Here is a 25,235-nt window from a genome sequence, read left to right on the forward strand (position 1 = left end):
TGTTTTGCTTAAGGAAGGAAAAGTCATTGACCTCTTTAGGCCACAGAAAGGTAAACATCTGTAAAACCCGCGTTGATCCAGGCTTCATTCTAGAATGATCTCCTAAGTATCCTTACAAATAAAATTCCTTGAATTTGTCTTTTCTTTTCCGTTTTAGCCTGAAAGGACTTAGGTAATTTTTAACTTCCATTCTTTTATAAACATGCTCTTGAAATGTTCTTAGAATATCTCATTTCCTTAGAAAACAATTCATGGGTGAGTCAGCATGAAGGACAAAACCCACTCACAATAGATATCAAAATTGCATGAGGCGGTGAAAGGAGAAGTGATTTCCTTTGTAAACTAAAATGATGAGGCACAGAGGAACCAATTACTTATTTATAAAGTGAGTATGCGGTGGAAGGCTTCATGTAGCAGAGACAACGCGCTGTTACATATTCAGCAAGACCGAGAGGGTAGCAGGGAGTCCTGTCCATTCTGCCTTAAAGCTGTTACTAGAAACGCTCCTTCAAGGGAGGAAGGAAGATGTGTGTCGGGCGGCGGACGAAGGGAAGGATCGCAGCAAAGCAGGTGAAAAGCCTTCCCCGCCTCCGCCGGTCTTCTCTGCAAATACATAATTAAGGGAATTTCCACGGAACCTTCGGTGGCCGTTTCCACGTCACTATTAGGGAAGCCAGAAATTTTGCTTTCGCAGGCGGTGACTTGCCGACTCCTGCGGGTCCTCCGGGGGACGCCGAACGTCGCCCTCCGTGCCGGGGCGAAGTCGGGCGGCGAGGTGGCTCGGAACCCGGGCGGGGGGCCAGTTGGCCAGGGGAGGGCGCAGAAACGTTTCCTGGGTGAGCGCCGCGGCCCGGCCCGTTTCCGGAAGGCTGATTGCATCAGGTGTGGAGCTGGGCGCCTCCTCGGCCCAACCTGGCGGCCACTGCGCCTGCGCGCGTCGCCCCGCCCCGCCGCCGAGGACTCCACCGCGGGTTTTCCTCAGGGTCTGGAGGAGACCGAACCGGGAGGGGCGGGCGCGGTGGGTCGCCCTGGGACCCCCGGGAGAGGGGCAGCAGGGTGGGACTCCTGGAGGGCCGCGGGGAGCTGCGGAGTCCGTGGGAATGGAGTGCACGGAAAGAGGACCTATCAGGAAGGGTGGAGACTGGTCCCGCTACTGAAGGGCCGAGTGGTCTTGGGTTGGCTTATTTCTTCGCTTCTCTGAACCTGAAGGACATAGACCAGAACTAGAAGGCTTTCCAGTTCAGAGTCTGCATTTTCCCAGATTGGGTTAAAAGTATGGCCTCCGTCTGTCCAGGGTCTCAGACTCATTAGGCGGGTCTTGAGGTGGGCGGACTCAGCCCTAAGGGTGAGCACTTTCATGGATTTACAGGGATTTCTCAGTGGCAATATTGCTTTTCTGTTACAGTAAGGAGCAACGTGGCTGTTGGCCTTCAGGTGGGTCCGAGGAAAATTGTTCGTGGGAGAGGTTTTAGGGGAGCAAACGTCGGAAACCGGTCTTCCGCAAGGTAGCTTCCCTCCACCACTCATTCCTGGCAACCCTACTGTGAGTCAGCATCAGGGTCCCATTATACACTCTTTTATCCACGTGTAGTAGATCTTCCTCCTAACACTTCCACGTTTTATATGACATTTGTGAGTGATTATTTGGTGGGTGTCTGTCCACCTCGTTGGACTGCAAGCTCTATGAAGGCAAGGGTCTGGGGTTTTTTATTTACCGGTATTCCTAGGCTTACTGTGAACCTTAAGGATCCTCAATAAATACATGGTATTTGAAGCAATAGAGTACTGCTCACCGCAACCACACAGAATCCTCACATGAATAAGGACCAGCTAGGTGTGAGTCTGTTATTTGAGGAAGCAGTGCTTTCCGGAAGTTTGGGGAGGAGAATGAGCGAGAAGCCGTAACTTAAGTTACTATTAATTTACTTTTAGCACAATCCCCTTGACACAGATCATACGTAAGGCTGTGTGTATATGAATGTATAATAATGGTTCTCAAAGTGTGGTCCTCAGAGAGGCGGCACGAGCATTACCTGGGAGCTTACCAGATATACGGAGGCTTGGGCCCCACCACACACCCACTACTCATGCAGAGACTCTGGGGGTGGGACCCAGCATTTTATTCCTGTAAAGCCTCGGGGTGATCCTGACCTTTGACAACCACTGCACTGGAGAAGAACAACGCTAAGCGCGCTTTGGGGATGTCATTCACAGTGTCCAGGGCAGAGCACTGATTACCGCTTACTGAGTGTCCATTCTTAGCAGAACTCTGCTTGTCTGCGTACAATTCCAGTTATATGTAATATTCCCGGTGAAAAGGAAATTGTGCTTTTCCCCGCCTGCAGGTATGTTTCTCCCTTGAGGTCATCTCGCTGTGACTTTCACATCAAGGAATGGGGTGGGTGTGTGTGTGTGTGTGTGCGCGTGCGCGTGCGCGTGCGGGGGGGGGGGGCATATGCCTGGGGTTCAGGATAAGGAGGCAGAAGGAGTTCTCGCCTACAAGTTGCAACTGGGTGGGTGTGGGCAGTTCTCATCTGGGTACATTTTCCCATTATAAAGGACTGCAGACATGTGGGAGAAAAGAATAGCCAGGGATGAGGTTACCCAACTGCCTTTTGGTGCAGACAGACGCCAGGCCACATGGAGGGGATACCGGGCTGCATCTCGACACTCAGGCCCCCTCAGCCTCCCTGCCATCTTCCCAGGCGATTGGGGAACTGTGGGTCCCACAGTGCTAGCAGCCTCTGCCTGCAGGGGTCGCACTCGGAGCGCGTCCAGCCCCCTCCTCCGCGGCCCCCGCCCCCGGCCCCGCCTTTCTCGCGTTCAGCCCGCGCCTGGCCCGGCCCCTCCAGCCTCTCCTCGCGCAGCCGCCGCCAAAGCCTGGAGAAGTGGAATCTCGCCGGCGCCGCTGCCTGCGCGGGACTCGCCGAGCGGCACTGGGCATGCTCAGTCGCCGGAGCCGGTCTTGGTCTCAAGTAGGAAGCTCGTGCGCTGCACCCGCAGCTGATCCGGGCGCTCCGGGTAAGGCGAGACGGAGCAGAGCGGCCGGGCGCCGGTGCCGGGGCGAGCGCGGCGCGCACCGCCGGTGAGCCTCGCTTTCTTCCTTGCTTTTGCCCTGGACCCCGGGGCGGCCCGGGAGTGCCGGCGAGAGACCGGGGCAGCGGCAGCGGCAGCGGCGGGCGACGAGTAGCTGCGCGCAGCCCCGGCGGCTGCTCCTCTCCTGCCGGCCCCTGGGGCTGCGCGGCCCCGGCCGCCCGCCCCACCGCAGCCACAGCTGCAGCAGCTGCCACCGCATCTGCAGCGGGTGCCCGTTCCCGAGTCCGGTGCGCCCTGCGCTCGCGCCGCAGGGCCGGCCGGGTGGCACGGCGACTGCGGGCTCACTCCTTGACTTCCATCCCTCTTGCTTCCCGGCGCCCTCTTTCCCTCGGCAGCCCGGGTTTGGCAGGGCCTGGGGCGGGGGAGACGGGGTTGGAGGGGGTGCGCCCGGGTGGGGGCTGCGGAGGGGAAAAGTGAGGGCGGGAGCCGGCGGGGAAGAGCGCACACCCCCTTCCCTGGCACCGGCCTCGGCTGTGCGGTTGGGCTCTCCCTCCCCGGGCGGCAGCGCGCTCCTGCCGGGGAGTTGGAGACGGCGCTGGCTTCTTAGGGGTTCAGACGCTAGCAGCCGGGAGATCAAAGGGGGAAAAGTTCATTTCCCCCTTGGAGGCAGAGAGCATTTTAACTAGAAAACGGCTGTGCGAAGGGGACCGAATGGGGGAAGCCGGCCCTTGGTCCTGAAGGCTCCTCGGCTACCCGCCGGGCGGAATGGAGGGGGTGACGATGGAAATGACATTTGTGCGGTGAAAACAGTGCTGGTGGGAGGCAGGGATGCGGAGTCCCCAAGAAACAATGCGAGGTGGTCTATAACGCACTGAAGCTCTCTAGAACTGAGGGGGCAGGGGGCGAAGGGCCGAGGGAGTGTGGGACTTGAACTAAACGCAAATAAATGGGGGAAATCAGATTGAGAGTTGTAGCCGTTTTGTAGTCAAGTTCTGCGCAGCTGAGAGCCACGACTGTCACAAACGTTTTTGGATGGATGGAGTGGTTGGGAGAACCCAGATTGAGAAGACAGTAAGACACAGTGTCGGCAGCTCCGGCGAGGCTGGGCTCTTTAGGAAGTCCTCAGTCACGGGCTTTCCATCGCGCCTGATGACTTAGGTGAAATACCTGAAGGATTATCATTAAATGATGCCAGCGGTGCTGTTTCAGTTCCAAGAAATGCGGAAACTTTGTGAGGTTGGCTTTGGTTTGTCATTTGTTGTAATATTTAAGTGATTTAAACCAGCACACAGTGGCATCCTGATCTGTTGTTCAGTCTTTGGGTCTCTTAAGCTTCTGATTTTTTTTTTTTTTTCTTTCTTCCTAGTCATGGACTTGTATTTCAAATATTGCCTTCAAATGGCCAGGATAATTAAGGATATCTGATAATTAAGGATATCTGATAATTAAGGATAGCTGGCCTTCCAGGAACATAATCTTTGAAGGGGGATTTCTTAATGAACTTAGTTGTGTTTTCTGTCTGTAGCTTGAAAACTGATTGTTGATCAGTTGTTTATCGTAACTTGCAGAATCAGGAAAGCACTGATTTGAAGGGTTGGCATTGATGAAATGGCTGAGGAACCTCGTGGTTGGGGGAGATGCTGGGAGAACACAGGTGGCAGTAGAGTACAATGGGCTAGTAGTCAGAACTCCAGGGGAGAAGCAGATTCAAGACTTCTTTTGTTGTCCTTTTGTCATCATCACTGTGTGCCCCCCCACTCCCAAATGACTTGGGGTCTTCCTAATCTAGGGATGTTCCTAGATATTTGCTCAGAGCCTTAGAAAAAGAACTCCAGAGTTGAGATCCTTTTTTACGGAAGGAGTTTCTTGAACTTTTATTCTCTTTTCCAACGGATACTTCTAACTAGATAATTCACTCCCAAGGAGGCAGCACACTATTCAGTACTTTCTGAAACTTGTATAAAGTGGTAGTGGAAAACTCAATGAACTGAAGTGTAAAAGACTGGTGCTTTACATTTAACTGGAGTAATACGAATAAGAGACTACAAAATTATTTAAGAAAAGAGTACTAAGGGGCACCTGGGTGGCTCAGTGGGTTAAAGCCTCTGCCTTTGGCCTCGGTCGTGATCCCAGAGTCCTGGGATCAAGCCCCGAATCGGGCTCTCTGCTTAGCAGGGAGCCTGCTTCCTCCTCTCTCTCTGCCTACTTGCAATCTCTATCAAATAAATAAATAAAATCTTAAAAAAAAAAAAAAGAGTACTAAGTATTGCAAGAATCCCTGTGTGCAATGATAACATATTTTAAAACCGTTACTTTTTATGTCACATTTCAGCTTTTTCATGACTGTTTCTTTTCCTACCACAAGGAAAACAACAAACATTGAATTCTTTTTTTTTTTCCTGTTACAACAGAAATAAATACTGAAAGGCTTGCCATAATATTAGTACAGGGTTATGCTGATTACTCTGATTCCAGGATATCTAAATTTGTCTTTTAAGAAAAATGGAAGGGTCGCCTGGGTGGCTTAGTGGGTTAAAGCCTCTGCCTTCAGCTCAGGTCATGATCCCAGGGTCCTGGGATTGAGCCCCACATTGGGCTCTCTGCTCAGCAGGGAGCCTGCTTCCTCTTCTCTCTCTCTCTGCCTGCTACTCTGCCTACTTGTGATCTCTGTCTGTCAAATAAATAAACATTTTAAAAATCTTAAAAAAAAAAAAGAAAAATGGAATGTTGTTTCTCTATCTCCTTTTTAGTTACACCTTAAAAATTTTTTTTTTTTTATTTTAAGTAGGCTTCACACCCAATGTGGGGTTTGAACTCACGACTTTTGCGATCACGACCTGAGCTGAGCTCAAGAGTTGGTGCTTAACTGACTGAACCACGCAGGCACCCCAGTTAAACTTTTAAAATAGACAATACTCTGATGTCATAATGTTGTTCATGGCTGTAGGACTTTTAGGAAAGTATTGTAAGAAGGTATTACTAGTTACGTGGGCAATACTTATTTTCCTTCCCCGGGTTAAGGAAACTAGTGTTTGTTTAATGTTTGGTCTCTGTGTCAATCTGATATTAAGCTTCTTACATATATTATGTGTCAGCATCTTTCACATGAATGTCAGCTTCCCCAGAAAACCCCTCTGGGGTGGTGGACAGTCCTTTGATTGCGTAGCAGTAGAACTTGAAAATTTTATCTGATAGGAGAATATTTTCAGCGGGCTTCATTGTTACTAAATAAGCATTCTCTTGTGAAACATTTTTGATTTGTTATTTGGAATTAGATTTGATTGGAACATCATGTTTTCAAAATGATTTGAATGTTTTAAAGAATCTTCTGTTTGGATTTAAAAACTGTTTTCGTGCTCATTTATTTTCAGCAGTGTTGTGCTACCAACAAATACGCTTAAGTGTAAGGAAGATAAGCCCAGATTACCCATTTTATGTTGAATGTGTTATTAATGCATATTCTGCAGGCTGATGGCATTTCTCTCAGTTGAAATGGTTTTTCAGAGTCAGAGCGACAAATTCTCCATTATAAATAGTCTGGTGGGATTTGGTGGAAAGACCGCCAACCAGTGACTCCCAAGACTTGCCTTCTGGGCCAGGTTCTCCTGCTACTTTAACCTACTGTGTAATCTTGGGAAAGCCAGTGTACTCTTCTGGGCCTCAGTTTTTCCATCTGTACAATGAGAGTTGCAGTAGAATGGGCTTTTCTTGTCCTGTTCCAGGGGTCTGTGATGCAGCCTTTGGAGGAGGGGGGCCCTTCATTCAAAGCAGTAGAGGAAGCTGATTTTGTGTTTCACTGAGTCTGGCTTGTCCCGATTTGAGGAATGTCTTGGTTTCGTTTTTTGTTTTTGTTTTGTTTTGTTTTGGCCAAATCTGTACTCCCTTTTAGTTTCTGTTAAAGAATGGTTGTCTGTGTAGGAGACAAGGTGAGGATTAGATCTGAATGAAGCACAGTGGATATTTGAAACTGTCATAAAGCATATTCTGAGGGGAGTGTCTGCGCTTGGGCAAGCAGATAAGTTGAGAAAGACGTCACCACAGAAGCCACAGAGAAAGGTGTCTTGGGTGCCGGGCCCACTGCCGTGAAAATTCGGCAAGCCTTTTCCATGTCCCCGTTCTCTCTCCTCAGCCCTTGATTAAAAATGAAGCCCTTGGTCTCTGGAATAAAATTCTCATCATCGTATCATGTTAGCGTCCTCCTGTGCTACACAGGTGTCCAGGGTGAGCTCCGCAGTAGCCGGAGTGGTGGCTGGTGGAACGCACCCACTCATCTTCCAACAGGTCGTGAATCCCCCCCCCCCACCTTTGGCAAGTGACAATGATGGGGCAGAGAGCAAAGGAAACCCATCCACTTGGGGTTTGGAGTGCACTTTGCTTTCACGATGCTCACAAAACTCAGCATCATGAACCTTTAAGTGAGGCAGGTGAGCAGATGCCAGAGTCGTTACCCACATTTTAATAATTGATAATAAACAGGCAGTGAATCTAGCGCTGCTGATATTAACCAGGCCGCAGGGTTGCTGGGCGTCTGCTGGGGGGTGGGGGCAGTAACTCCCAACATGAGGAGAGAGCGAAAGAGAGGCAGGATACAGAAGGTAGAAGACAGTCAAGTCACCCCAAGTTGGCAATAAGTAAGAAGCCTGTATCAGTTTAAAAGTATTAGAGGCCTTAAAGTGTAGACTCGCTGGAGACACTTCCTTTCTGCATAATCTTATTTCCGTAACGGTTGAGTCTTAACCTGGTCTTCTCAGTGTTGAGTAGATGCCAGGATAGGCATGACTTTTGTTGTCAGGAGGAGAGTCTCAGTGTATAATTTATTGGTACGTAAAATGTACAGACTTACACGGACAAAGATGGGAAGAGACCGTGGAAAAGATAAGTGGTGCGAGACTATGGATTAAGGTGTGTCTTCATTTCTTAATGATTTGTCAGTGCTTATAGATAAGGGGAACCATTCTTTCCTCTGCCCCCTGTGGAAATCTTGCAAAATTTTGTCTGCTAGGTTATAGCTGAGGTGTTTAAAGTGTAACTCTACTGGAAAGTATGCTTTAGGAATGCGGAGAGTGGGAGGACGAGTGGTTTTGTTTGTGTTTTTCTTTTAAAGTTGACTAAAAAGAATGCGGTTCTGTAGCTGAGCTAGGAGAAGTGTGCGCTTTGGAGGATGAGGTTGGAGAGAACTTGTAGACAGCTCTAGAGAGTGAAGGGAAATGCTATTTTTTTTTTCTTTTTAAAAAATTTACGTATCTTTAATTAATGTTGTTTTTGAAGAAGGGAGTCTTGATATAGGATGTAACCTTTCCCAAATTCCCACCCTATACATCAGATTTTAGTTTCCACACAATTTAAAAGTGCAAAGCACAGTATTAGGCCCATGGGCCATTGTCCGTTGGTGGTGTGTTTGCTGTTCTTATCAAAATAATAATGATGGTGATGTAGTGAATATTTTGTAAGTGTGTCCGAATTAGATGTGTCCTTTTTCCTCTGAGACTATACCCTTCCGATCTGGGGGTAAGATTTCTTTTATGAGTTGGTGGGAATATTTTTATTTGTCAGCTTAATGGTCCATGAAATTGATAAGTCTGGGAAGCCAGGCCTGAGATGTTGAGAGCCGTGCCCTTGGGATAGAGTGAGTGGTGGAGACCAGGCCAAACCGGAGATTATGGGTGGGCTGATGGGGCCTCTGGGCCTTCCAGGAATGTAGGGTCACTGGTATAGACTCAGGGTCTGAGGAGCTTAGGAGAAGCTAATTTTGAAAGCGCTCTGGGAACCGGCCGATATTTTTGAATTATAGCCCAAGAATGTCCGTGCAAGTGCCAAAATGAAAGATGAGGGTCAGAGAGAGCAGAAAGGACAGCTGATTGAAATGTGAATTTCAGCAGGCAAGGCCGCAAATTGACAGATCTTGGTGTTGGTTTCTTTGCAGGCAGGCCTCTTTCTGCCAAGGCAGCACGCTTTAGCAATTTGGGGTTGGTGATTCTGGGAGATACTGATGGAGTCAAGGCCATAGAACCACAGCTTGGTTTGGACCCTTGCAGTATCATGTCTTCCAGAGGAAGCCTTGATAAATCACTGGAGGAAGCTTAAGAATAATTTGCTCATGCAATTGCAAACCCAAAGTATTTCTGTGTTCTAAATAGTAGGTTAACAGAATAATATATTTTCAGGTAATATTTTAAAAATCTATGCTTAATGATATCTGGATATTGGGGATCATGATGATAATATATTATTAACGTAATTATGGGGCTCTTACTTTGTGCTAAGAGCTTTTTTATTGCTATTGTCCTATTTAATTGTTACAGAACGCTCTGATGCGGTTCCCATTTTAGAGACAAGGAAACTGAGGTCCCTTTCACTAAAGCCTTTACAGTAAACTGTGGTGCTTGCTTGGTAACTGTACTCAGTAATGAGGTGCCCATGGGTTGCTGAAGGACCGACAGGAGGCAGAAATAACACTTAGTAATTAAGGGTCAACTGTGTGCCTCGTATACAAGAAACATTTCACTTCCTCCCTATCTCCTCTCTTATGAGTGAGGAACCTTCCTAAATTTACCATTTGGGGAAAAGGTGAAAATTTCACCCTTCATCCATTTTCAAAATGGACGTTAACGTAAATCCACACACTTCGTGATTGAATTACTTCCTTCATATTATGGCTCCAATGTGCATTTCTTTGCATGTGAACACACATCGAGTAGCAGAAAGTCCAAATATCATTTCTAAATATGTCTGAAACTAGGCGTTGCTGTGTAACCTCTCTGGACAGATTGCAGTCTAGAATGTTCCTGTTGTAAATAAAATACCCCGGGATCTCATTCGTTGTCATGTGCCAACCATGAGGCAATGCAAGGATGACAGAGGCTTCCGATGACTGGAAAAAGGTGAAGTGAGAGTTCCCAGGCTTCTCAGGCTGCCTGTGGCTGACTGGAGGCTTCTGACTGCCAGAGTGATGGGTCTGGAGAGAAAGCCTCAGCACTCTGGCTGACGGTGCCTCTCCTTGGGAGCATCTGGCTGGCTCCTGGGTGTTGGTTCTATTCTTTCCTTCTGATCTGCATTTGATTTCCCAAGTGGACTTCTGTCCTGGGCCAGAGAGTCAGTGGCTCTGCTGATTTGCTCAAGGCAGTACTGTTTGTCAGTGGGAAGGAATAAAATAGAATTTCTTTAGCGTGAGTTCGATTTCTTGAGTTGGTTTTTTCCTAAGTGAACTAATGAAATTTCTGAACCTAACTGAAGCATGGTCTGGACTCACAAGAGTATAGACACTTTTTATTTATTTATTCATTTATTTGAGAAAAAGGGAGAGAGACAGAGCATGAGCACAATGTGGGGGGAGGCAGTGGGAGAAGCAGACTTCCCACTGAGCAGGGAGCCCACCATGGGGCTTGATACCAGGACCCTGGGATCATGACCTGAGCCAAAGGTGGATTCTTTTTTTTTTTTTTTAAATTTTATTTATTTATTTGACAGAGATCACAAGGAGGCAGAGAGGCAGGCGGAGAGAGAGGGGGAAGCAGGCTCTCCACTGAGCAGAGAGCCCGATGTGGGGCTCGATCCCAGGACCCTGAGATCATGACCTGAGCCGAAGGCAGAGGCTTAACCCACTGAGCCACCCAGGCGCCCCCCAAAGGTGGATTCTTAACTGACTGAGCCACTCAGGCGCCCCAGGGGTATAGATACTTTGAGAAGCAATGGTTCAACCTCCGATTCTTCTAATATCTCACCAGAATCTCTTCTCCTCTCCAATACCCAAGCTTTATTTATTTATGCATTTTTCAGATCGCAAGTGAAGACAGGCAGACGTTTTGGTGATAACAAGAAACCTTAGCTTCATTTGTTCCTGCCTTTGTCTAGCAAATGTTTGTTGAGCACATACTTTGTTCTGTGCGAAGTTCAGGCAGACAGAGAGGAATGTACCAGAGCACTGATGATAAGGTATGGCGGTAGGTGCGTGTGAGGTCTGAGCGAGTGGAGAGAAGGAAGGCTGTCCTTGCTCCGTGGGAGTTGAGAGGCCTCACGAAACAGGAGACGTGGCAGGGACTCCTGTACAGTACCCCACTACAGTATACCCTTTGGCTGACTCCTTTTCCATTTTTCCTTCCCTCCATAGAGCCGCTATAGCATGTTTCTTCTATTTGCCACTCCTTCCAAAGGGGACCTAGAGATTTGGCCTTTCAGATCTCTCTAGCTGTGGTTTTCGAAGAGGAAGGGGGGCCAGTTTTTCTCCCCAGGGACTTTTGTCAGTATTCGGAGACATTTCTGATTTCATGACTGTGGAAGGAGTCCCACTGGCATCTAGCGGGTAGAGGCCAAGAATGCTTGTAAATATCCTAGAGTAAATGTAGGCACAAGACAGTCCTGTGGGGAAGGAGTAGGATTTGGTGGTTAAGAGCCAGACTCTCAGGGTTCCAATTATTGCTCTGCAATTTAATAGCCACATGACTGGGGACAACAGAAGTACAGAATTACAGGTGGGGAACAGAATTGACAGTGCTTTAGTTTCCTTATCCATAAGTAGGGATATTATATATGAAATGGTTGTTAAGAGGATTTCATGTATTAATTTCTGAACATAATAATGAGTAATACTTGGCATAAAGTTAGATCTTAACTGTTACTATTTTTTTTTTAAAGATTTTATTTATTTATGTGACAGACAGAGATCACAAGTAGGCAGAGAAGCAGGGAGGAAGAGAAGGGGGAGGAAGCAGGCTCCCCGCCAAGCAGAGAGCCCGATGCGGGGCTCGATCCCAGGACCCTGAGACCATGACCCGAGCCAAAGGCAGAGGCTTAACCCACTGAGCCACCCAGGCGCCCACTACTATTTTTTATTTTAAGCAAAAACTTTAACTTTTGACTCCAGAGAGCGTGAGTTCAGAGAATCCAGGGGACCCGAGTTTGTGGCCGTGGCTCTCAGGAGGCTTTGGTGTAAGCATTGGCCACTGTTTTTGTTTCTTTAGTTCCTTTTCGTCCATGGGTTTTATTTTCCACTGTTTCCATCTCTTGATTCTAGGGCCTTCAATAGCTTTGTCTTTCATCCCTTTTTCCCAGGGACCCAAATTCATGCCCTTAATGAACCTTTCCCTGGAGGGCTGAGAAATATATTTATGATTTTCCTTAGCTCTATTTTGGGAATGGTGAGAAAACAGGAAGCAGGTCAGCGGAGAGCTGCCTTACTTCCTGATTGTCACAGCTCCCTTCTCTATAAAATTCCTTGCAAGATTGAGAGGCAGGTGGTACTGCCTGCTTAGTAACTCACTCTTCCCTCTACGCCCACCAGCTCCAGCCCCAAGTTAGGTGCCTACTCCTTCCAAAATACCCTGTAATTGGGTCACAACATCTACCTACTTGAAATCATTTCTAAAAACCAAAGCAGAGAGGCAGGCTGTGTCAGTGGGATTTAAAATGTCCTGGTCTTCTCCTCTCCTTCAAGGTTCTAGAGCTGTTCTGACAACAAAAAAGAGAGCAAACTTGCTATCTTAGTTAGGTAGCACTGTCTTTGTGGCCTAGAACTGGCCTCCACTCAGCAGATCACATTTACTGTCCCATTTTCCCAACAGAATTGACTTGTGAAGATTTTCCTTCTGTGTTTTGAATGGTATCAACAGACTAGAGAAAAATGAAGACATTCAGTCTGTCCTAAGCTCTCTGATTCCTTCCCCGTGACACGGTCATCTCGTCCCTGAATGAGAGCGGTGGCCTCTCAGTGGCCTCCTGGCCTGGCCGGTTCCATTCATTCAGTCTGGCTTCCGAAGCACTGGGCGCCGTTCCAGCTGCTGCCTGTGGAAACGGACCAGGGTGGAAACTGACCAGGATGGCCCCGGTCTCTGCCTGCCTGAAGCTGTCTGTCTGTCTGTAGGGAAGCACTGGCCGCTGAGATAAAAGGTGCCGTGTGCTACCAGGCAAGGAGGCGGGAAGTACTCAGCCCTCCCTGACCGGCATCTGCCTTGGCTGGGGGTGTGTGGGGGGCAGTGTCAGGCAAGGCGTCCAGGGAGAAGGGAGGCTCAGTGTGTCCCACAGTGTGCCTGGCACCTCCATCTGTGCAGGGGGTAGGTAAGCTCCTTCTTGGAGCCCTGCTTTTGCTGATAGCCAGCCTCCCCCCCTTCCCCCCACTATCACCTCTCATCAGGTTACCTTCTCTGTGGCTTCTCTGTTTATTCTCTGCACTGCCTCGGAGGTGATCTTCTGGAATCCTCTGCAGGCCCGGGCATGCCCATCCCAGCCTCCAGGGGCTCCTCGCTGCCCTCAAGATGAAGCGCCCGCCTCTTGGCTTCACCCTGGTACCCTTCATGATCTATGTTGCTCTCTCCATCTCGTGCTCTGAGCTCAGCCATGCCGTTCTGACAACACGCCTGGCTTTCTCTAGCCTTCGGGCTTTTATCCTCCGTACCCATTGCCTGCAGCCATCCTTACTATCTGTGTATTCGTCACTCCTTCAGGAAGTAGCTTCGTTGTCATGCTCCTCAGTGTGTGTCTGAATGACCTGAGGGCTTGCTACAACATGTGCATTGCTGGCCTCACCCCCAGAATTTCTGATTCACAGGACTGTGTGGCACGATCAGAGTTGGCACGTCTAACAATGTCCTGTGGGATGCCGATGCTGCGGGTCTGAGGAGCACACTTGGAAGACCATGGGTACCTGGTTACCCAGAGCAGGGTGACTCTCTAGCCTCCAAGGGGAGTAGCTCACATCCCTCTTCCATTGTACCCCTACTGTCACACTGCATTACAACCACTCACTTCTCGGGCTTCTCTTCTAGTCTGTAAGCCCCTTGAGGAATGACACTTTTACTTCTTCATCTTTATGCTCCCAGTGCTTAGAAATCCTGGATGTTCAATAAACGTTTATCAAAGAGTGAATTTATGAATGAAAAATAACTATTGTTGGAGGCTTTAAAAAACTTTTTTTATTTGTTTGAGAGAGAGAGAAAGTGCACGAGTGGGAGGGAAGGGCAGAGGGAGAGGGAGAAGCAGACTCCCTGCTGGGCAGGGAGCCCAACGCACCTCGATCCCAGGACCTGGAGATCTTGACCTGAGCCCAAGGCAGATGCTTAACTGACTGAGCTACCCAGGTGCCCCCATCGGAGGCCTTAGTAAATGTGCACGAGAACGTTTTTCGCAGCTAGTTTTTCTGATAGTTTTTCCCCAGTTGTGATGGTATAGGCTTATGACATGATGTTGGTGAGATCAGCATGAGTTTGGTTAATGTAAGAGCCAGTTAGCTGTGTGGTTTTGTGTCCAAATTCTAGAAAGGCAGGGGAGGAGCTCATATTAAACCCATTACTGTTTCTGGAATGACTCAAAAATACATAGGTTTTTAAATAGTGTCTTGCTATGAAAATATGTGTCCCAAGAGAAATGCGGTTGTCATATAATTTAGCAGCGTAGCATAACCATGGCCTTTTTATTTGAAATAATAAATCTTATTGAACTGATAGGAAATGTAACCAGATGTTTAAGTCATCGTTTCTCCAAGTCAGAGGGAGGGATAGCTAGACCACTTGCATGTACTTACTCGGTCTGTTTAATTGAGCACCTAGTACGTGCTGCTGGCCCTAGGGTATGGCAATGAGTCAAACACTTCAGCTTTCCGGGTGGGAGGTGCCATGAAGAAGTCAGAGATGTGCGACGTCCTGCAAAGCACCCACTGGGCTCCTTCAGATCAAGTGAGTAGGTGATTCTTAAGCTGAGTCCCGAGTGGCAGGAAGTGACGGCTGTGTCCAGATAATGACACGGAGAGGAGCAATAAGGCCACAAGAATGGTACCAAGGACCTAACTTTAAAACACCTCTTGGAGGAGCCCTAATGCCCCTCTCGTTTTGAAGATAGGAGAGACGATGCCTTATCATTGCGCCTGCTTACCCAGATCTGGGCTCTAAGCTGGCCTCCCTAGCATCCGAAGCAGAACTTCCCAAAGGGGGTTCACTGAATCCCAAGTGACTGGAAATATGTTGGGAATAAAGGCTTCTTCTGACAAGTTCAGAAAACTGCACGTACTTTCTCTTTACATCAACATATCCAGGAAGTCCGACTGGAAAAAAACTTCATTTAATGCAGCATTTGCCCAGGGTGGGGCGGGGGGGGGGGAAGCATAATTTTCACAGTCTCCCATGAGCTGGTGTTTCCATTTGCACACCCTGGATGACCAGATCTAAAGGTGCTGAAAAGAATGTTTCACGTGATGCAGACTTTTCTTTCCTCTTCATGTCCCACTCTTAACCTCCGGGGATTTCGGTTGTTGAAGAGAAGGCAGAGGCAGGATTTCTTGTATTGGTTTTCCACATGCCTTGTGCTCCGTTGTCAGTCCCATTGATTTGGGTGCAAAGATAGGTGGCATTTAGAGCCTGAGAGACCATCGCTCATTTGCTGTCTTCAAGGAGGAGCTGGCTAGAGGGTCACACGGGACGCAAGCTGTTTCTGCACAGGCCTTAAGCCTCAGTTCCTCTAACAGAGAATGGTTTCTGTTTGAAGTGTTCATATTCTGACTTTGTTCTATCTTCTTTTGGTGTGTAAACATTGCTTTGGGTGTCAGCTGACCCTAAGTTAAGGAAGGGGAGAGGACTGACCTGTTTGGGGTTCCTAAGGGCGAGCCTTATGTAGGAATGATGAACTTGGGTCGGACACTATATACTGAGTTTTTGCTGATGTTGTGCAATCTTAATCTCAACCTAAAAAATACTGGCATTTAGATTTCCTTTCAGTTGACCTGTGTTAAGTTTTGGCCCTTCCTGAAGTCAGAGCGGATGTTTTAGTGTCTGTTAATTTTGAAATTGTATTTTTTGTTAGTCTTTATGGGTCTAGTTTGACACAACAAGCCAGGGAAGGTTCAAGGTGGGGCAAGCTCCCTGAGAGTTTCATTTAAGGGAGATCCTGGGATGAGTCTTCATAAAATAATTCAAAGTAAAAGCATTTGGGTCAGTTACCAGGGTTGGAAGGAGGCCCCATCATGTGCTACTGAATTTTTTTTTTTTTTTTTGTGCTTGGGGCAATTTCTAGAAAGATGCATTCAGGGCCTGACTGAGAATAGGGTTAAAAAAGCTGGATCTAAGAATTTGGAAAGACTAGTCTTTTTGGGTCCTCCGTATTGGGGTTCTCTGTTTTCATGGGTTCCGTTCTTCCTACATGAAACAGGAAATTCAGTATGAGTGGTGGGTATGCTGAATACCATTACTGTGGACGGGCTCTCTGTTTCTGCAGTGATGTAGTATCCCAAAAGCCCCCATTCAAGTTGAATATATTCCAGTGATTTGAGCAGAAAACATGTGAGGAGTGGTGGAACGAAGGTAACACTCACTGCTCTTATTCATGGATCTAGCAATTGGGTCAGTGTCATTTTCTAAAAATGTCTTTTTTCTAGGACTTGAGGTTATTTCTACTAAAACAAATAAAGGAAGTCTGGCATCCCATCAACTTAGGTATAATTGTCTCCCGATCAAAGTCATCTCCTCCTGACTTGAGTTTTATTTCATCTGAAATCATTTTCCTCTACTGTTACTAGATCCTGCTGTTTTATATATTATATATATATTTTACAAGCCACAAGTAGAAACAAGAAACAAAAATAAGATGTGGAGTTTTATTAAATTTTATATGTTTCCCCCCTTAGTTCTGAGACCATGTGTATTGCAAGAAAAATCAATATAAAAAAAAAACTGGGGAGGATGTTGATTTGTGGCATTATTATTTTTATTTCCTGGGAAGAAAACAGTTTCATTAGATGTCGTTATGCTGTTTTCCATTGAGAGAGATAACAGTGGGATGGATGGCCACGTTCAGAATCTATATACATTTTTGCTTAACATTTACATGGTGTTTGTATTTGTGTCGTCTTTCTACCGTGGGAGAGCTTGGTAGATCCAGGTTTTCATGAAAGCACATTTATTTTTCCTTGTTGTTGACCTTGGGAGTTAATTTTTGAAAAGCTTGAAGGTGTATCATTTTGATTGATGGTTAAGTTAAAGGATACTCAATACTATGTAATTATGCAGATTTCATTTACATAAAGCAAACGATGATGAGAGAATGAGTAAAAGGGAAGACAGAGTGCCTCTGCTGTGGGATTGTGGATGATTTTGTTGGCTTTCTCATTCTTCTTCCTAACTGTCACTAGTGTTTTTATATTCTTTTAGCAAGTAGTAAAAGGGAAAGAAAAATTTCTCACACGTTCATTTTTATGTCCTCTAGATGTGCATTTCAGGGTGTTTCTTCAAGGAGACTAACTGGGAACAAAAAAGAACTGGCATTATGCTTAGTAAAATCAGCCAATCACAAAGGGACAGGTGTCATATGAGCATGTTTATGGTACCCAGAATAGTGTAATTTGTAGAGACGGAAAGTAGAAAGGTGGTTTCCAGGGACTGGGGGGGAGGGGAAGAGGGGATTTATTTTATTTTATTATTTATTTATTTTTTAAAGACTTTATTTTTATTTGAGAGAGAAAGACTGTGATAGAGGAGAGCATGAGCGGGGAAGGAACAGAGGGAGAGGGACCAACAGACTCCACACTGAGCACAGAGCACTACACGGGGCTGGATCCCACAACCCTAAGACCATGACCTGAGCTGAAACCAGGAGTCAGATGCCCAACCGACTGAGCCACCCAGGTGCCCAACGGACTGAGCCATCCAGGCACCTGGGAACGGGGATTTGGTGTTTCATGGATCCAGGGTATGATTTGGGGAAGATGGAAAAGTTAACATGGGGGGTGGTGAGGGCCGTACAACAGTGTGAATGTACTTAATGCCACCAAACTATCAAGCTAAACATGGTTAAAATGGCGAATTTTATGTGTATTTTACCACAGTAAAAGAAAAGAAAAAAAGTTTAACCAAAAAGAAAAAAAAGAGAGAGAGAGAGAGAGAGAGAGAACTGCTATGAGAGAAGACCATGTCCTCTTATGAGACTGAAGCTGCTCTGGGTGTGCTCTAACCTTGGTGCCACCTGCCACAGGGGCTGAAGCTCTGAGGGGTGCTGAGGGCACAGACCCCAAGAGCTTCTGGGGGTGAGTATAGGTGTCACTCAACCTGAACTTGATACCAAGCTCTTGCCTTTCCAAAAGGTTTCATTTATGAGAGATGAACACTGATGCCAGACAAGTTTGAAATTGTGAATTGGGTGTGCTCTATGTAGGGCAAATTTTTGGCCATATTTGTTTCCTGACTTCTACTTTGGAAATGAAACAGTTTGGTAAAAATTAAGGTTCATTTGAATGTCCTTCAAAACGGTGGCACTTTCCCCATTGATTTTGTTGAGTGTTTCCTCAAATCCAAGTGCCTGCGTAGCCTAACTTTTCTTTTGTTGCATCCATGTTGTTCGAAAGAGAGCATAGACTTTAGGTCTGGACAGGACCAAGTTTCAGTTTGGGCCCTGCCCTGGGCAGGTGGTGTAGGTGGGTGCTCTGCCTGGGCCACAGTTTCTCCATCTATAAAATGTCTAGAACAATACCTCCCTGGTTAAGAGTATTTACTGGGATAACATGTGAAAATGCCTGCTGCTCTCTTGATTACTGGTGGTTGAAACAGTCAGTAGGTTGACCAGATGTCCTAGATCAACCCCACATTTGTGATTGTTTTATAGAAGATGGTCCTTGATGATCAAATTGACAGACTTTTCAGAATTAAAATATTTATTTTTAATTTTTGAAAAAAAAATTTACTTATTAGAGAGTGTGTGCATAAGCAGGGCGGGGGGGCAGAAGGAAAGGAACGAGCAGACCCTCTGCTGAGTGGGCCTCGATCCTAAGACCTTGAGATCATGAGGAAGTCAGACACTTGAACAACTGAGCCACCCAAGCACCCCTAAAATATTTGAAAGGATAGTTCTTTTAGAAAAGGCAAATGGAAAGATGATTATAATTGGTAGCAGGTTTTTAATGCTTTATATTCAACTACATATTCTTGGTTTTTATTGGTACCTCATGCCGTGTTTGTATTCTCCTCAGAGAATGTGAATGATAGTCCCTCCGTGTGTTTGAGACCTCTTACAGTTTGATAGTCTTGGAAAGCCCTTGGATTGGGCTTTGATACTGGCTCTGTCTCTGTCAGCACAGTGACCCTGAACAAGTTACCTCTTTTTCCTCACCTGGAAATTTCTATAGAGGAGCCCATAGAAATTATGAGGGTTGAAGTTCTTTGAGCACTTACTGGGAGACGGTGGTCACTGCGGTAGATGGGTTATGTGGAGGGCATCATTTGGTCCCACGCCTCTAGGAGGAAGCTGCTGTAATTATTCTCCAGTGTAAGTGGGGAAGTTGAGGCACACCAATGTCTAAGGGCACACAGCTAGAGCAGGTGATAGGACTGAGCTGAATGTAGATTCTGAGGTGAGAACTTAGCACTGGGGAAGGCACCTGGTATATGTGAATGCTACTTGCATGTGCGTGCACACATTCACAGACACTGTGCACCCTTAAATTAGTATTTCCTTAAGATGCAAGAGCTACTAGATTATGAAATCTGGAATTCCCTAGGAGGGTAGAGAGGACCAGTTGGTGTGAGAAAGCTCATGTCAGAAGCACAAATTGTGTTTGGTTGTGATTGTAGCTGCTTTGCATTTATTTTTTCTTTGCATTTATTTTTCTTTGCATTTATTTATTATTTTTAATTTTTAAAATTTTTTATTTTTATTTGTCAGAGAGAGAGAGAGAGAGAGAGAGAGAGCGTGCACAAGCAGGCAGAGTGGCAGGCAGAGGGAGAGGGAGAAGCAGGCTCCCGGCTGAGCACGGAGCCCTGGGATCATGACCTGAGCTAAAGGCAGCAGCTTAACCGACTGAGCCACCCAGGAATCCCTCATTGCCTTTTTAAACCAAGAAAATTTCTATATTCCCTGTAAGGTTGACATATACTTTTAAAGGATGTAATTGGGATTTTACTGTTTTTCTTTCGGGAAAAATCAGTTATTTCTCTAATCATTAAGCATCCTGTCCTGAGAATAATTACAGAGGATAAGCTCCAGCCACAGGGGGTAAGCAACTGGCAGTCTTGAAATGTTCTGTAAATAAATTAGTCTGAAAATTGCATTTTAATGTGGTATACTAGTAAAATAGAATTTTACTTGCTGAATTATTCCATGTTAATAATGATCTTTTTCTAAGGATGGCTTTTATTTTTTTTTGTTTTAAATGGGTCGTTGATATCTTCCAAAATAAGTGAACTGTCCTTTGGGATAACCTGTTAGTACTTCCACTTCTGTTTGAGTCTGGAAAACTGATGGAATACAAGAAAGCAGATGGGATTTCAGGTCAAGACTTTGATTTTAGGAAATGTCATTTTCTCAACAGTGTGCTTTGACTAGCTTTGGCCCACAGTACATCCTGACTTAGATGCTATATGTTAATATGAAAATGAGTTATGGCAGCTTACATGGTCTTTATCATAATCTAGGTGATGCTAGCAAAAGGTATTCATTAGTTAACAATGACGCCTTCCAGTAAAACCATTTCAAAAATAATTTCTGAGTAGTGGGTTGGTTGACAGTTATGTGTGCCAGAGATTTTTTTATCATGTTTATTTCAAGAGCCGAATTCTGAACAGAGAAAATCAGGCTGCCAGTGTGTGGTGGACATATTTCTCATGATTAATAGAGGAGCAAAATACAGTTGATACAGAGTGAATATGCAAGTTTGACACTAGACTTTGGAAGAAGAGAGGCTATCAATGGGAGAAACTGGAAACTCCCATTTACTTGAAGAATTGTGTACTTTGTTTACATTTTCCTTGAAGGCTAATTTTGATTAATCAAAATGTGAAGGTTGCATGTAATCTTAAACTGTTAATTATAGACCCCAGGGAATCATTAGCTTTCAAAAGAAGTGGGCACGTCTGTTAGAGTGTTAAAAAGAAAATAAATATCAAGTAGGTCACTGTTGTAGAGTATTGTTTAATTATTTTTCATTGGTCAAAACTCCAGGGTATTGCCTTAAATGGATAAAATGGAGGTATGTAATAAATTACTTGAGTGGTAGGGAAGCAGATTATGTAAGTACTTGAAGTTTTTCTCGCCTATTAACTGGCTTCCACTCTAGGGAAATACTTGCTTTTTCATGATAAAATTTCTCAGGTACTTAAAGTGTGTTTACATTTTGGTTGTGCCCCCTCTACTTCGTATGGAAAGAAATCCCAGAATCTCAAACCTCCCACCGCTCCTTGTTCAGAGGAGTGATTTGGGAACTAGCCAATCTTGCATTAGCGAAGAGGGTAACTGGTTAGAGAAACGGAGTCATTTCCATGAATCTTTGGAATCAGTCCTATACAGGCCGTTATGGGTTGAATTGTGTCATTCTCCCCCCGGCCCCTGCCTTCGCTCCCACCTCCCCACCCCCCGACCTTCGCTCCCACCCCGCCATCCCCCTACCTTTGCTCCCACTCCAGGGTTTATTGAAGTTCTAACCCCTGGTACCTGTGAGTTTGACCTCACATAGAAAAGGGACTTTAAAGACCTCATCCTGTTAAGATGAGGTCATACAGGAGTATGGCAGGCCCATAATCCATTATGACTGGTGACCTTGAGAAGAGGGAAATTTGGACACAGACCAAAGGGAGAAAGCCCTGTGATGATGAAGGTACAAAGAGGTGGAAGGAAGAGGCCATGTGAAGGTGGGGGCAGCCTGGAGTGATGTTGCTATAGACCAAGGGATGCCCAGGGCCTCCAGCAGCTGGAAGACGCAGGGAAGGACCCTCTCCTTTGGAGGGAGCAGGGACCAGCCAACACCATGATAGCGGAATTCTAGCCTCTAGAACTGTTGAGACAATTAATTCCTGTTGTTTTCAGCCTCCCAGTTTGTGGTTGTTCCAACCACAAGAAGCTGCAGGAGGATCAGACCTCCCGAGTTTGAATCCGGGCTTCACATTCTAATGCTCTGATTGATCTTAGGCAAGTTATTGACGCTTTCAGTGCCTTGGTTTCCTCATATGTGCAACAGGACTAAAAAGAGTACCCTCCTCATGTAGTTGTTTTGAAGCTAACACCTGTATGATGCTTTGAATAATGCTATTATATGTAAAGAATTTGTAAAGAATACAGTCATTTCAAAGCCATAAATGGTTTTCGACAATTCAGAAAATATCCGCTGACCTTCCTTTTTCACAGCAGGCCCCGAGCTAGACGGTGAGGGTGAACCAAGCAGATGGGGTCTCTGCCCTCCCAGATCCTTCAGGTGATCCTTCCCTTTCTTAACGTGAAGAAGAAAGGAAAGCGGGTTCCATGTGGCATCATTATGGGCAAGAACTGGGACCTCAGAGAGTCTAGCACAGAACCTTCCTACTGGGCCGGCAGTGAACATGGGAGCCGTACTGCCTGGTGTCAAATTCCGGTGCTTGCTAGCTCTCACCTTGGGCCGTGATAGAATTTTTAACTTTCTCTGCTTCCACATCTGCAAAATGGGGACATACTGGAATCCTCCCTAATGGGGTTATGGTGAGGATTAAATGAGTTAAAATGCATAAAGTACCTAGATGAGTGGGCACCCGATAAATGTTATTATATTATAAAATGATCCCTGAGAGATCTTAAATTTGTAAATGAATTTTTGTGATAATTATTAAGTGTGGCGATCAGACGTATTAAGCATGGATCAGACATAGCTCCTTTCCACATAGACTCATGGTCAAGTTGTGGCGGGGGTGGGAGCGTCATTTTTTACATGGTAGTGAAATAGCATATGAACAAAAAATGATGGTAGAAATTAGAAGGAGCATGACTAATTTTCCTTGGGGTACCAGGGAAGGTTTCTCAAAGATGAGTTTTGGAGGTTGAATAGGAGTTTGCCAGGCAGCAAAGGAAAGAAAGAACATTAGGGGAAATAAGAGTAGTAGATCCAAATGCATGGGGTCTTAACCATGACAGGTGCAGAAGACACCCAGGGGTCACTCACATGGTATGAGAGTGTAGATAGATCCTGGGACCAGGGTTCAGATTCTGCCATTTACTGCTGTGTAACCTTAAGCTACTTTCTTGACGTCTCTCTGCCTCTGTATTTTCATCTTTTAGTGATAACAGGCTCTGGGGCGAATAAATGAACATATTAATTTAAAGTGCCAAAGTAAGTGCTCAAAAGTATTGGCTTTAATTAACATCATTACCCTTGTATTTGCTATTGAAAGACAAGGGTTAGGAGGCTTACTTACTATTCTCCGTCTAGTTCATGGATTCCCATGGGCCTGTGTAATGCTGCACCCTTGAGTCCATAGACATTCCTGAAAACAACTTTTTTACCATTTGACATTGGGATTAGGAGGTGAAGAAAACACAATGTACTTTGTTTATAGGGGGAAAATGATTCAGGTAGGCTAGACATTGGCACAGAACCCTGTGCAGATTGCTGATTAGGCAAAATAAGAAAAATAAACCAGCGTGTTGAGCCAGCATCATTTTTTTTTATAATTTTATTTTTTATAAACATATATATATATGTATATTTTTCCCCCCAGGGGTACAGGTCTGTGAATCTCCACGTTTACAAACTTCACAGCATTCACCATAGCACATACCCTACCCAATGTCCATAACCCCCCCCCAACCCCCCTCTGCCCAGCAACCCTCAGTTTGTTTTGTGAGATTAAGAGTCACTTACGGTTTGTCTCCCTCCCAATCCCAACTTGTTTCATTTACTCTTCTCCTACCACATTAACCCCCCATGTTGCATCTCCTCTCCCTCATATCAGGGAGATCATATGATAGTTGTCTTTCTCTGATTGACTTATTTCGCTAAGCATGATACCCTCTAGTTCCATCCACGTTGTCGCAAATGGCAAGATTTCATTTCTTTTGATGGCTGCATAGTATTCCATTGTATATATATACCACATCTTCTTTATCCATTCGTGTGTTGATGGACATCTAGGTTCTTTCCATAGTTTGGCTATTGTAGACATTGCTGCTATAAACATTCGGGTGCACGTGCCCCTTCGGATCACTACGTTTGTATCTTTAGGGTAAATACCCAGCAGTGCAATTGCTGGGTCATAGGGTAGTTCTATTTTCAACATTTTGAGGAACCTCCATGCTGTTTTCCAGAGTGGTTGCACCAGCTTACATTCCCACCAACAGTGTAGGAGGGTTCCCCTTTCTCCACATCCTCGCCAGCATCTGTCATTTCCGGACTTGTTAATTTTAGCCATTCTGACTGGTGTGAGGTGGTATCTCATTGTGGTTTTGATTTGTATTTCCCTGATGCCGAGTGATATGGAGCACTTTTTCATGTGTCTGTTGGCCATCTGGATGTCTTCTTTGCAGAAATGTCTGTTCATGTCTTCTGCCCATTTCTTGATTGGATTATTTGTTCTTTGGGTGTTGAGTTTGCTAAGTTCTTTATAGATGTTGGACACTAGCCCTTTATCTGATATGTCGTTTGCAAATATCTTCTCCCATTCTGTCAGTTGTCTTTTGGTTTTGTGAACTGTTTCCTTTGCTGTGCAAAAGCTTTTGATCTTGATAAAATCCCAATAGTTCATTTTTGCCCTTGCTTCCCTTGCCTTTGGCGATGTTCCTAGGAAGATGTTGCTGCGGCTGAGGTCGAAGAGGTTGCTGCCTGTGTTCTCCTCAAGGATGTTGATGGATTCCTTTCTCACATTGAGGTCCTTCATCCATTTTGAGTCTATTTTCGTGTGTGGTGTAAGGAAATGATCCAATTTCATTTTTCTGCATGTGGCTGTCCAATTTTCCCAACACCATTTATTGAAGAGGCTGTCTTTTTTCCATTGGACATTCTTTCCTGCTTTGTCGAAGATTAGTTGACCATAGAGTTGAGGGTCTATTTCTGGGCTCTCTATTCTGTTCCATTGATCTATGTGTCTGTTTTTGTGCCAGTACCATGCTGTCTTGATGATGACAGCTTTGTAATAGAGCTTGAAGTCCAGAATTGTGATGCCACCAACTCTGGCTTTCTTTTTCAATATTCCTTTGGCTATTCGCGGTCTTTTCTGGTTCCATATAAATTTTAGGATTATTTGTTCCATTTCTTTGAAAAAAATGGATGGTACTTTGATAGGAATTGCATTAAATGTGTAGATTGCTTTAGGTAGCATAGACATTTTCACAATATTTATTCTTCCAATCCAGGAGCATGGAACATTTTTCCATTTCTTTGTGTCTTCCTCAATTTCTTTCATGAGTACTTTATAGTTTTCTGTGTATAGATTCTTAGTCTCTTTGGTTAGGTTTATTCCTAGGTATCTTATAGTTTTGGGTGCAATTGTAAATGGGAT

The 25,235-nt window shown here is 45.5% G+C and overlaps 1 protein-coding gene across 2 annotated transcripts in view; it reads left to right on the forward strand.

Moving 5' to 3' along the window:
- The first annotated feature begins 2,878 nt into the window (after positions 1-2,878).
- The window catches only part of APBB2 (amyloid beta precursor protein binding family B member 2), a 378,415-nt gene continuing 356,058 nt past the window's right edge, over positions 2,879-25,235 (forward strand). For both annotated transcript variants that reach the window (XM_032852788.1, XM_032852806.1), the window contains exon 1: positions 2,879-3,085. The gene's annotated coding sequence lies outside the window, so the exon portion shown is untranslated. The remainder of the gene's footprint in view (positions 3,086-25,235) is intronic.

Source organism: Lontra canadensis, unplaced genomic scaffold, assembly GCF_010015895.1.
Source record: "Lontra canadensis isolate GAN:19392208 unplaced genomic scaffold, GSC_riverotter_1.0 scaffold1, whole genome shotgun sequence".
Classification (NCBI taxonomy): Eukaryota; Metazoa; Chordata; class Mammalia; order Carnivora; family Mustelidae; genus Lontra; species Lontra canadensis.